At 38.4% G+C, this 13,126-nt stretch overlaps 1 pseudogene; it reads right to left on the bottom strand.

Moving 5' to 3' along the window:
- The window catches only part of LOC100597305, a 69,404-nt pseudogene that overhangs the window by 41,632 nt on the left and 14,646 nt on the right, over positions 1 to 13,126 (bottom strand).

A 13,126-nucleotide genomic window follows, 5' to 3' on the forward strand; every position in this document is an offset into this window, starting at 1 on the left:
ATAAAACACATCAAATAAACCATGTCGAATAAGCTTCCAATATAAAAATATTTATCAAAAATAGAACACTGAATCACCACAGACTTGCTGGATACAAATATACTTTTATATTTCAAAATCAGTGTAGTATTTATTGAAAAAGAGAATTTTGGTATTCACAGAATGAATTTTATAATATGATTGCTTCTAAAATTAACAAAGTTTGGTATAGGATCTTACACTGTAAAGGACTTTTATAAAATAGCTATCATATCAAAGAACTGGCTATCTCAAAAAAAATTAGCCAAACCATCTATATGCAACTTAATCACATCTTATTCACTCATGTCAGTGAAACTTCTCTCTCTGAGGCCTGACAGTTATCAAGTGAAATGAGCTGCTGTGGTTTACCCCAATTCTAGCACTCCCTCCTGCCTCCAGCACTCTCCACAGCAATAACCTCTTTTTTGAGACTGGGCATATGCTGAAGCAACTGGAAGTGAGTTGTCCCAAGTTTACTTGGCTTTAACTCCTAAGACCCCAGCAAATGTCTTTCTTTCCTCCCTCCATGTCCTTTCACAGTCCCTCTTACTTTGAAAAAGTGATTTTTAGATCTGTCATCCTGATGCTTCCCTTCCTAACAGCTTTTTATGGATAATTGTGACCACTTTGTTCATCCGTATTCAGCAGTAGTATACACCTGTAATTTCTCTTTTTTCATCTCATTTTCCTTCCCCTGTGGCTAGAATCATGCTCAGAAATAAAAGGAAATTAATGCTTTCCCTGGATTCTGTTATTTTTTAAATTGCTGTCCAATGGTTCTTTTTCCAGATTTCTCTAAAGGAACGCTATTCCCTTGCTATTCAGAGCTGTGTCCATGGACCAGCACCAACATCACCCGAGTACTCATGAGAAATGCAGACTGCCATACCTGCTGAATCAGAATGTGAACTTTCCAGAAGCTCCTCAACTAATTCATGACAATTTGAATGCCCTGTTCTACACTGATGTGCTTCCATATTGGTTTACCCTAATTGCCCTTTCTGGCCTAGCCTCAATTTCTTCCCTGTTATGTCCCTGAATTTAATACTACATTATGAGCCATAATGTTTCTAATGAACTGTTAATCAGGCAATACCTTCTCTAATTAATTTCTTCTCCATAAATTACCCAACACTATTCTTTTCAATTGTGTTAATTTGGCCTATATGATACTATCCTATGAGGTTACACCATTTTCTTTAAAACCAAATTGTAGCCATACATGGCTGACCATTTATAGTGATGTTTATCTATGGTAGATAAAATACAGGTCTGTGTGGTAAAGTACCTCAATCCTTAATGCCTCCCCAGTAGTGAGGATGACAGCAAGAGTAGGAAAATGTTACTCTAATTCTCTGACACATTTTGGTACTGGAAGCTCATTTTATCTTCCTTCCTATTTCTAACACCCTGTTCCTCCTTATTCTACAGATCAATTTGACTTTACTAGCCTCTATTACATACATCCACATATGTTTTTTTATTTATTCCATGTACACTCTGCCCTCTTCATTCTTTCTTTCTCTTTTATTCATTTCCTCTTCCCTCTCTCCTGACTTCCCTCAGGTCTTAGAGTATCTTAAAATGGAATTTATAACTCAGCTCCTTTAGTGGTACTCCCAATAGAATCAACTGCTGACCCTTGGTTGGAGACACAACTTATCACCATTTCACTTCTCCTTTACTTATTATACAGTTAACAGGACATTTTCTTTAGCTATTAGACTCTATTAGTGCTCATATTTTCAAAGAAACATTCCATCAAACGACTTTTTAAAAATTTTTTTGAGACAGAGTCTCACTCTGTCACCCAAGCTGGAGTGCAATGGCGCAATCTCTGCTTACTGCAAGCTCTGCCTCCCGGGTTCACACCATTCTCCTGCCTCAGCCTCCCCAGTACCTGGGACTACAGGTGCCTGCCACCACGCCTGGTTAATTTTTTGTATTTTTAGTGGAGATGGGGTTTCACCATGTTAGCCAGGATGGTCTCAATCTCCTGACCTCGTGATCCACCCAACTCGGCCTCCCAAAGTGCTGAGATTACAGGCGTGAGCCACCATGCCCGGCCTCCATCAAATGACTTTTTAAATAAAATACGGTTCTCACCTTCTCCTTTTCCATTGACTATTCTGTTTCCTGTTTCATGGGAAGGTCCACGTAAAGGCTCTGACGCTTTCTCAGGGACACACTGCTAAGGTAATATCAAGAATTAGTTTCCATTTTTAAATTATAATGAGTTGCATCAAGAGTTTCTTATCAATCTCTTTTTATGAAACTGGGTCTCACTCTGTCAACCCAGGGCTAGAATGCAGGGACCTGATTATGGCTCACTGTGGTCTCAAACTCCTGACCTCAAGCAATCTTCCCACCTCAAATTCCTGAATAGCTGGAACTACAGGTGCATACCATCATGCCATGCTAATGTTTTTATTGTTATTTTTGTAGAGACAAGGCCTCATTATATTGCCCAGGCTGGTATCAAACTCCTAGGCTCAAGTTAATCTTCCACTTCTGCCTCCCAAAGTGTTGAGATAAGCAGTGTGCACCACCACATCCAGCCCTCATCAATTTCTTTAAATCAATCTCAATGTTGCCCAGGCATGGTGGCTCGCAACAGTAATCTCAGCCCTTTGCAAGGCCAAGGTGGGTGGATGGCTTGAGTTCAGGAGTTTGAGACCAGCCTGGGCAACATAATGAGAACACATCTCTACACAAAAATACAGAAAGGAGTCAGGCATGATGGTGTGTGCCTGTAGTCCCAGCTGCTTGGGAAGCTGATGTGGGAGGATCACTTGAGCCTGAGAGGTGGAGAGGTTAGTGAGCCAAGATCATGCCACTACACTGCAGCCTTGGCAACAGAGCAAGACCCTGACTTTCCAAAAATTTCAATTTAAAATGTGAGAATGAAGAGAGATACAAACAAAAAACAAGCCTAATTGGTCAATGAAATATGAGCTTAAGCCAAGAAAGAAAAGAAACAACATGAAGTGCAATAAAGTACATGGGGAAATAGATCTATAACAGAGCCTTTTGCTCTTTCCTATCCCTGATAATATTAATATTTATGCTACAATTAGTTTTTTGTAAGTAATTCTGTGATAGAGTTTATTACTGTAAGACATTCAATTAGCTAAATATGGTCATCTACCACTACCTGAAAGAACATTATTATAACAGAGAGAGAAAACTGGAACTTTCCATCAACTTTCCACCCAGAAAAAGAATTGGTCACCAGAATTCTAAACAGTAATGTATGGCAGACACATAAAAAAATGCTCATCATCACTGGCCATCAGAGAAATGCAAATCAAATCCACAGTGAGATACCATCTCACACCAGTTAGAATGGTGATCATTAAAAAGTCAGGAAACAACAGGTGTTGGAGAGGATGTGGAGAAATAGGAACACTTTTACACTGTTGGTGGGATGGTAAACTAGTTCAACCATTGTGGAAGACAGTGTGGTAATTCCTCAAGGATCTAGAACTAGAAATACCATTTGACCCAGTCATCCCATTACTGGGTATATACACAAAGGATTATAAATCACACTGCTATAAAGACACATGCACACGCATGTTTATTGAGGCACTATTCACAATAGCAAAGACTTGAAACCAACCCAAATGTCCATCAATGATAGACTGGATTAAGAAAATATGGCACATATACACCATGGAATACTATGCAGCTATAAAAAAGGATGAGTTCATGTCCTTTGTAGGGACATGGATGAAACTGGAAACCATCATTCTGAGCAAACTATCACAAGGACAGAAAACCAAACACCACATATTCTCACTCATACGTGGGAACTGAACAATGAGAATACTTAGACACAGGAAGGGGAACATAACACACCAGGGCCTGTCATGGGGTGGGGCAAGGGGGGAGGGATAGCATTAGGAGATATATCTAATGCTAAATGATGAGTTACTGGGTGCAGCACACCAACATGGCACACGTATACATATGTAACAAACCTGCATGTTGTGCACATGTACCCTAGAACTTAAAGTATAATAATAATAATAATAAAGAGTAATGTATGGCTTGAAAAGGTATATTTAATAGAACGTGAGTTGGGGCTAGTTAAAAGCTTAAGAAATGTTAATCTAAAATCTCAATGTTAAGATTCCAGTTGAATGATACTGGAAAATATATTGTAACCCTCTTTGCTACTGATGACCTATTTCTAATTTATTTCCTTTTTAATTATGGCATAATTTCTCAACACATCAAAACTTATACACACTTAAATATTAAAAAATAATACAAATGTAAGCAATATTTTAGATACAACATTTAATTGTTAGATACATTAGGTATATATTACTTATAACATTCCATTATATAAAAATTCATTTGTCTATTTATTCAGATTAAACAACTATTAAGACTGAATGTATCCTGCCTGCAACCCCAGCACTTTGAGAGGCTGAGGTGGGCAGAACACTTGATCCCAACAGTTAAAGACCAGCCTGGGCAACAAGGCAAAACCCTGTCTCTACAAAACTCAGCCGAGCATGGTGACACAGGTCTATGGTGACGTAGCTCTATTGTTTCAGCTACTTGGATGGCTGAGGTGCGAGGATCACTTGAGCCCAGGAAATGGAGATCAGAGTGAGCCAAGATCTCACCAGTGCCCTCCAGCCTGGGTGACAGAGTGAAACCCCATCTCAAAAAACAAGTAAAATGCTTCTTACATGGAAGACTATTCTAGGTACTCCAGGATACACACAGATATGTTTACTGACCTCCAGTAGCTTATGGTATGCAGGAGCTTCCAACGATTATTTAAACAACTAAATAGAAAACCTTCTGAAATTCAAAATTTCAGAATATGATATAAGGACTTTGAGTGGTTATTTCCTTTTATTTTATTTTTTAAGATGTAGTCTTGCTCTGTCACCCAGGCTGGAGTGCAATGGTGTGATCTTGGCTCACTGCAACTTCCACCTCCTGGGTTCAAGTGATTCTCCCACCTTGGCCTCCTGAGCAGCTGGGATTACAGGCATGTGCCATCATGACTGGCAAATTTTTGTGCTTTTTTTTTTTTTTTTTTTTTTTTTAGAGACTGGGTTTCACCACGTTGGCCAGACTGATCTTGAACTCCTGAACTCAGGTGATCTACCCACCTTGGCCTTCAAAAGTGCTGGGATTACAGGTGTGAGCCACCACACCTGGCCAAGTAGATATTTTAAATAAACTACAATGACAAAATTATGATGATAAAGACTTACCATATTGGTATTAAGAGTCTCTGCTTCTAGAACTGGTTATTTGCAGCAAAACATGTTATTCAATTAGATGAAGTGTTTTATATAAACTCTTCATGGACAACTCATAAAACACACAAAAATCCCTTTTCAATACAAATTTTGAGAATATCAGTTCAAATTTCTACATTTCCACAATTTATATTTTTAAATCAGATACAATGTTGCCCAGGCTGTTCTCAAACTCCTGGGCTCAAGCAATCTTCCTGCCTCAAATTCCCAAGTAGCAGGGACTACAGGTGTACACCACCACACTCAGCTATTTTTCTACAATTTTTAATATTATTTTAGTCTCACTACAGAACCAATAATATAAGTAGAGAAACAATCTCTCCTAAAAACTATATGCTATCAAAATAATAAGTTTCCAAGAACAAAAGCTATATGCTGTGTGCTGAACATTTTTGCCACTAAAAATTACCAGGAGGATTCCATGATTACTGCAAGTAATTTGATCCACTGAGGATTTATACAGGCATAAATATTAAGAAAGTCGCACTCATATGATTTAAAAGTCAAAGTATTAGTATTTATCCAAATAAAACTTAACCAAATTTCATATTTCCTCTATTGGAGAAAGCATTTCCTAATGTGATTTTCCTGTCACTGCTTATTTTCCAGTTCATTTTTTTCAGCTCCCACTCTGTCACAGTATTTATCAATCTTTGTTAGTTACCAAAGTTAAACAATTTTTTTGAATCAACTAGCCTTATGTATGTTTTTCTCTGACCAACTTTCCATTACCACCATAAAACAATGATAGGTAAGCCACTGCTAAATTTGAAAAGTAAATACTATGCAAAATACATTCAGAGTGAGAAAAATAATTTTACAAGAGACCACTTTACCTTAGTAGCAACACTCAAGTCTTCGTCATCCGATGCAGGCAATGAATCCACACACAGTTCATGGAAAATGCTTGAGAGCAAAAATACACAAAGAAAATGAGCAAGTTGATTTCTTTACAATTTTTTTAACTGCCAGTTTATATACAGCTTCCCCTTCAAAAAAGGAAAACATAATCTGGGGAAAGGTCAGTAATCTATATATTAAATTATGATTCTTGATATAATTAAAATATGTCCTTTGTTCTAAAAATAGATTTTAGTTACCTATTTCTGCCTCCATCTGTCTAAATCTATAAAATATTCAATGAAAACTGACCTTGAGCCTTATAACAAATAGTGACAGTCAATATATTGGCAGAGCCTGACAATAATTTGCCCTCACAAATGATCTGTCTTGAAGCTGAACTTAAAATTCAATTAATGGATGACATAAATTTCGTTACCTATACTGGAAGAAAACCGATGACCTAAAACAAGGTAGAAAGATCCACTGTCTCTTTTCCATGATCTGTCTCTAGTTAAAAGACTAATCTGCATCACTTCAAAATGACGCTCTTGATTCCTCAGCATGGAACCCACTTAGGAAGGTCCTATTGCTTTCCTTTGCCCTAAATCAGTACAGGGAATCCCCTGCAATATTTGAAATGTATGAAAGCTAAATGTACAAAAGTCAATAACAGAGGTGTATGTTCTTATTGAGAATACTTTTCCCAGAAGGATTAAAATATTAACAATTATAAAATCCCATTATTTTCACTCTATAGGTCCTATCTTATTCAGGTCCACATAAACTAGCAAGCCCTTAAAACTTTTCTAGGCACTCAGACACCCAAGGAGAGAGACTGCCGGAAAAACAGAGTCCTGGCAGTTGTACCTCTATTTCCCTAAGTACTATCTAAATATCTGTCTTCCTATGGGCTCCCATTTCCAGATTCCACTTCTGCAGGGCTCCACAGAAGTCTCCAATCTTCAAATCTTCAGTCTAAGAAAGCACAGATTCCTGAAAGGATGGCCTCAAATGACCAGGAGTAGGAGCTCTCTATATCCCTGCTCCTAAAAACAAGCTAACTGGAGTCTCCATCGCCTTCCCCCAGCATAGACACACTACCAACTACCCAGCTGAGCTCCATGACTGATTTGCCAGCCAATCATGCCCCTGACCCAGCCTACATGGACATGGGAAGGACGTCAGTGAATCGGGAACAGAGGCAGAGGTGAGGAGACACCTGCCCTGTGCCACACATCTATGTAGTTCAGCAATCTCCAGCCCCTTAGTACTCCAGGGGCTCTAAGCCACCCCTTTGTAAGTCAGGATGGAAGCAGATGACACCACATTTCTGTCTGCTGTGGACACTCCTCCCAGTGTCTCAAAATGCTTTAGCATCTTTCAGTAAAAGTCTTCAAGTTTGTCAGTCCTTGATTTAAAAAAAAAAGCAGCAAACTTTTTAGAGCTCCCTTGAACCTTCTATTCTAATGTGCTTTTGTAGATAATTCCCAACACCTTGTATCTTTCATTTTTATAATTTCTCTTTATCAAACTTGTCATAAGCCCCAATATTTTGATCTCTTATTGAAGAGTCCGTACTCCTATCCAGTCCAGTGTTATCTTCAAACTTGGCCTTCCCCTGCTCATTCCGTTCTTATCTACTTCCATTGGGTTCACCAGCTAATTCCATTCTCATTCTATCCACTGGGTGCATCAGACTCATTCCCGTTTGTATTATTAAAACACACGCCAATAGGATATAAAAAGAAGCAAGTGTACTGGGCTTTACCATGAGTTCAAATCTCATTTCTGCCAATTCCTATGTCTAAAAAAAAAGCATCCTAATCTCTTTGAGCCTCACATTCTCTACCTAGAGAATCACTTGACCAGAATGTTCAACACAGGTAAAAATACTAGAAGGGGCTGGGCGCAGTGGCTCATGCCTGTAATCCCAGCACTTTGGGAGGCCGAGGCGGGTGGATCACGAGGTCAGGAGATCAAGACCACGGTGAAACCCTGTCTCTACCAAAAATACAAAAAAATGTAGCCGGGCGCAGTGGCGGGCGCCTGTAGTTCCAGCTACTCAGGAGGCTGAGGCAGGAGAATGGCGTGAATCTGGGAGGCAGAGCTTGCAGTGAGCCAAGATCGCATGACTGCACTGCAGCCTGGGCGACAGAGCAAGACTCTGTCTCAAAAAAAAAAAAAAATACTAGAAGGTATTTTAATTCATTCCAAGATTCCTTAAAATTCTGTAATTCTATGTCCTCTTGATTCTGTCTATAGAAAAACTGGGAATACACAGCCAGCAGAGTTGGAAAAAATAATAGATCAAAAGAAACACCAAGAAAAGCAGAGAAGAAAGTTTTAAAAAGTGAAGACAAGATTATAGAAAAGTCATGGAAAAAGCAACAAGACTAAAAAATGTATTATGGAAGTAAGCAGAAATACTTGCCTAAATGGAAAACCAAACTGGGAAATCAAATAATTTCTCTCTAAGACTTGACTAAATTTGCTTTTGTAAAACTTACAGTCCTATGGCCAAAGCCAAGGAAGATCAGCCCTAAAGCCTTTGATGGTAAAAGTAAGATACTGGTTACCTCTGAAATTGTCAAATTTATTAGGACAAACTCTTGGACTAACCACATTCTAACAATAAACTTAAATGAGAGTTTAAGGTATTAAACTCTCATTAATTTAGACATTAAACAAATTAATGAATATGATTAATCTGATTCAGACCTATACCTTGATCCAAGTGCTGCGCAGATGCCTATCGATCTATGCTGAGGAGCAAGAGAAGGGATTTGGAAGGCAGGCAGGCCGACGGTCAAACCGTGGGCCAGCTACTTTGTTAACTATGGGATCATGAGGCAATTAATCAACTGCTCTAATACGTAGCTGTTTATTTAATAAACAGTAGGTTATAGGAACACAGATGTTGTGATGGCTTTATGAGATGATAAATGCATAGAACACATTAGGATGTCTACCCAGAATACAACACTCAACAGATAATTAGTTTCTTCCATCTATATTTCTCTAGTTAACACTATTTTTTAAATCTATAAAATCCTACCTGACTGCAGATTCATCAGAACTTCCAACATCTATTTAAAAAAAGGTAAAATGCATTTTAAATCAATAATAAATGTACAGAATATTAAAAGCATAAGAATGCACAGTGATGCATGCCTGCAATCCAAAGGATGCAGCAAGAGGATCACTTAAGGAACCCAGAAGTTTGAGACCAGCTTGGGAAACACAGTAAGACTCTACCTTCGTAAAAAAAATTGTGCACACTTGTGTGCATGCTTTAGATCCAGTTTTTTGTTGTTGTTGTTGTTGTTGGTTTTGTTTTGTTTTGGTTTGGTTTGGTTTTTTAAAGCATAAGACTGATGCTTTGTTACAAAGCATTCCTTTGGGAGCATGCCTGGGACCTTATTAGAATTAACATTAATTATACCTATTGGTAGGTAATTAATGCAATAAGAACTCTTCCCTTGGTATTTATTAGATGCAAAGAAGAATAAATTTATTAAAATTTGGTATCTACAAATGAACTGCAGTATACAAGACATCCTAGCCAAACCCTATGAGATGGAGTAAAAATGGTATTGTTAGCAGAACAGGTGTGATGAGTCAACAGTGTCAAAGAGCATGATTTCTGGACCAAAATAGGAGGAGCGGTTAAAACAGAGTATACAGTAGTACCCCTTAACCACTATATGTGCAGAAAGACATACTTGACATGTTCTTCTCTGCTGTCACGCCACAGCAACAAACATCAACAAAGAAGGCTTCTGTGACCAAATGTGTGGAGGGTTTTTCCCCACCAACAAGCAAGCAATCATTCCTGCTGATGACACAATTCAATTGTCAGAATCTATCTGTAGATAACATCAGATATAATTTATAAATTAAACTTTATCATAGATATGTATGTATAGGAAAAAACACTTTGTGATTCAGCACTATTCGTGGTTTCTTCTATCCACTGGGGGTCTTAGAATGTATCTCCCACAGTTAAGGGTGAACTACTGCACTTATTTTGTTATAACACAACACAGCCTCTCTAGCTATTCAGTTCAAACTGTTCAGTTTAGCATAAAACACCCTATCACCAGAAGCCAGCGAAACACAGGAATCAGACCAGAAACAGGAATCCTTGCAAAAACTTTCCAGCTGCCAGTGGAGAAGAGCTCAAGAGAGATCACTGTGTTACTCTGGCTAATATTCTTCTGCGGAAGGTGCTGGGTGGTTTCCTTAATTGTAGCTAGTTGCTCTGGCCTATGTAGAACAAGGCCCAAATTCACCTGCCATTTTACCTCCCACAGAAGGAACCACTGGAAAGATCACGCCTTTAAGAGCTTACCCACATTCAGAGAGAAGCTGAAGAAACACTGGGGAGGTGTGGCAGGCTGCTGGGCAGTATTATCTGATGTGAAAAATGTATAGAAAGAAAACTATCAATGCCCTTTTACTACCAGAATGTTCCAATGCTTGCCCTTCTCCCAAGTAGGAGAAAGAAATTCTTTTTCACCTCACATAAAGCAAAACTCCCTTGCCATCCCTCATGACAGAATCTAGTTGTAGGTGAGTCATGTCATCATAATAGAGGCTATTGTCAATCTCATCCCTCAAAGGAAGAGGATCAGTGAGGAACATATGTATTTACCTATAGCATTCACTGCCTGGTCTTATTTTCAACCAAAGGTATGTATGAAAGACTTTGTGATTCCAGTTTTATAAAGTACAACCCCTTGCACCTGTCCCCTTCCATTGCTAGAAAGTCTATCTGGACCCACTTCATAGAGCAAGATGCTCCCGTTTGTGCTGTGTGGTACGGCATGGGGTCCTTTTCCTCAACCCTTTCTATTATGTGCCAAATGCCTATACAAATCATGCTTTCTAAGTATGCAAAGCATAGCTCATCAGCATATATCATTCTTTACAATGATAAAGAAGCAAAAGAAAAATAAAAGGACAAAGAACATCTTAAATGACTACATTCAATTGCCATGGAGATTTAATTTTTTAACTATTCAAAAAGATATCCACTGTATTATTCCAACTACATGACTCTACTGAAAAAAGTAAAACTATGAAGACAGAGTAAGATCAATAGTTGCCACGAGTTTCTAGGGAGAAAGGGAGAGATGAACAGGCATAGCACAGAGAATTTTTAGGGCAGTGAAACTGCTCTGTCCATAATATTATAGTAATAGATACATGTCATGCCATTATACATTTGTCCAAATTCAAAGAATGTACAGCGTCAAGAGTGAAGCCTGATGTAAACTATGAACTTTGAGTGATTCAAATATGTCAATGTAAGTTCATCAGTTGTAACCAATGTACCACTCGGGTGGAAAATACTAATAATGGGGGAGGATATGCATGTGTGGGAGGCATGGAACATATGAGAAATCTCTGTACCTTCCTCTCAATTTTGCTGTGAACCTAGAACTGCTCTAAGAAATAAAGTTATTGATTTAAAAAAGATATTCACAGCTGGGCTCAGTGGCTCATGCCTGTAATCTCAGCACTTTGGGAGGCACAGGCGGGTGGATCACCTGAGGTCAGCAGTTCAAGACCAGCCTGGCCAACATGGCAAAACCTCATCTCTACTAAATACAAAAAGTAGCTGGGTGTGGTGGTGGGCACCTGTAATTTCAGCTACCTGGGAGGCTGAGGCAGGAGAATCACTTAAGCCTAGAAAGCAGAGATTGTGGTTAACCAAAATTGCACCACTGCACTCCAGCCTGGGAGACAGAGTGAGACACCATCTCAAAAAAAAAAAAAAAAAAAAAAAAAGATATTCACTGTCTATGCATCCCAGGATCTCCAGAACAAAAATTAAAATAATAATAATAATAAAGATGGGTGGGCGCAATGGCTCATGCCTGTAATCCTAGCACTTTGGGAGGCTGAGGTGAGTGGATCACCTGAGGTCAGGAGTTCGAGACCAGCCTGACCAACATGGTGAAACCCAGTCACTACTACATACAAAAAACTAGCCAGGCATGGTGGTGCATGCCTGTAGTCCCAGGTACTTGGGAGGCTGAGGCAGGAGAATTGCTTGAACCTGGGAAGTGGAGGTTGCAATGAGCCAAGATTCTGTTATTGCACTGCAGCCCAGGCAACAAGAACAAAACTCTGTCTCAAAAAATAAATAAATAAACAAAAAATAAAGATATTCACTGAACCTGTTACTATGATATATTTAAGGAAGACACGGTGACCCTAAAAATTAGAGATCATTGAAGACCAAAGTAACAGTAAGTGGTCATTATTTCTCAAATTGAAGTATATGAAATATATAAAATAAATACTTTTAATTGCATGCTTAGGTAAGAAAATATTGATAAAAATGATTGAATATTTTACCTTATTTCATAATTCTAAACAGGGATTTAGCACAATATGAAAACACAATTATTCATGTAATCAAAATAAAAGACAATTTTTATTCTAATTTTAACTCAGAAATTATTATGCTTATTTAACTTAACAATTTTACTGACAGGTTAATGAGATAAAAAGGACAGATTATAGTTACCTAACGTTGCTATGGTAACTTATATACCAATATCTGTTACTCACCAAAAGTCAAAAAGTAACCAGCACTGCAACTTAAGATGGATCATACAACAGAAATTAGTACCAAGTTACCTTATCTTATAATATTATGTGTTATTAAAATGAAATTTTAAAACAACACCAAAAGTTAAATTAGGGCTATAAGTGTTGTGCAGAAAAGATTTCCTATAGCAGGCCAGAGACTGCCATCCTTAGAAAGGCCTGCATGCAAGGCTGGCCCTTGGCTGGTGTTTAGGAAATTGGAATTGGGAGGGTTTCCACCATTCCCTGAGAAGAGTGGCTCACTGTGTCTAAAGTGTTTATAGAAACAGTGTGGTTACTCTCAACAGCTGCTTTCCCTTGTAAGAGTCTGGAATTTGGGTACATGTAAGGGAGAGTAACCTCCATAGAAA

Source organism: Nomascus leucogenys, chromosome 4, assembly GCF_006542625.1.
Source record: "Nomascus leucogenys isolate Asia chromosome 4, Asia_NLE_v1, whole genome shotgun sequence".
Lineage (NCBI taxonomy): Eukaryota > Metazoa > Chordata > Mammalia > Primates > Hylobatidae > Nomascus > Nomascus leucogenys.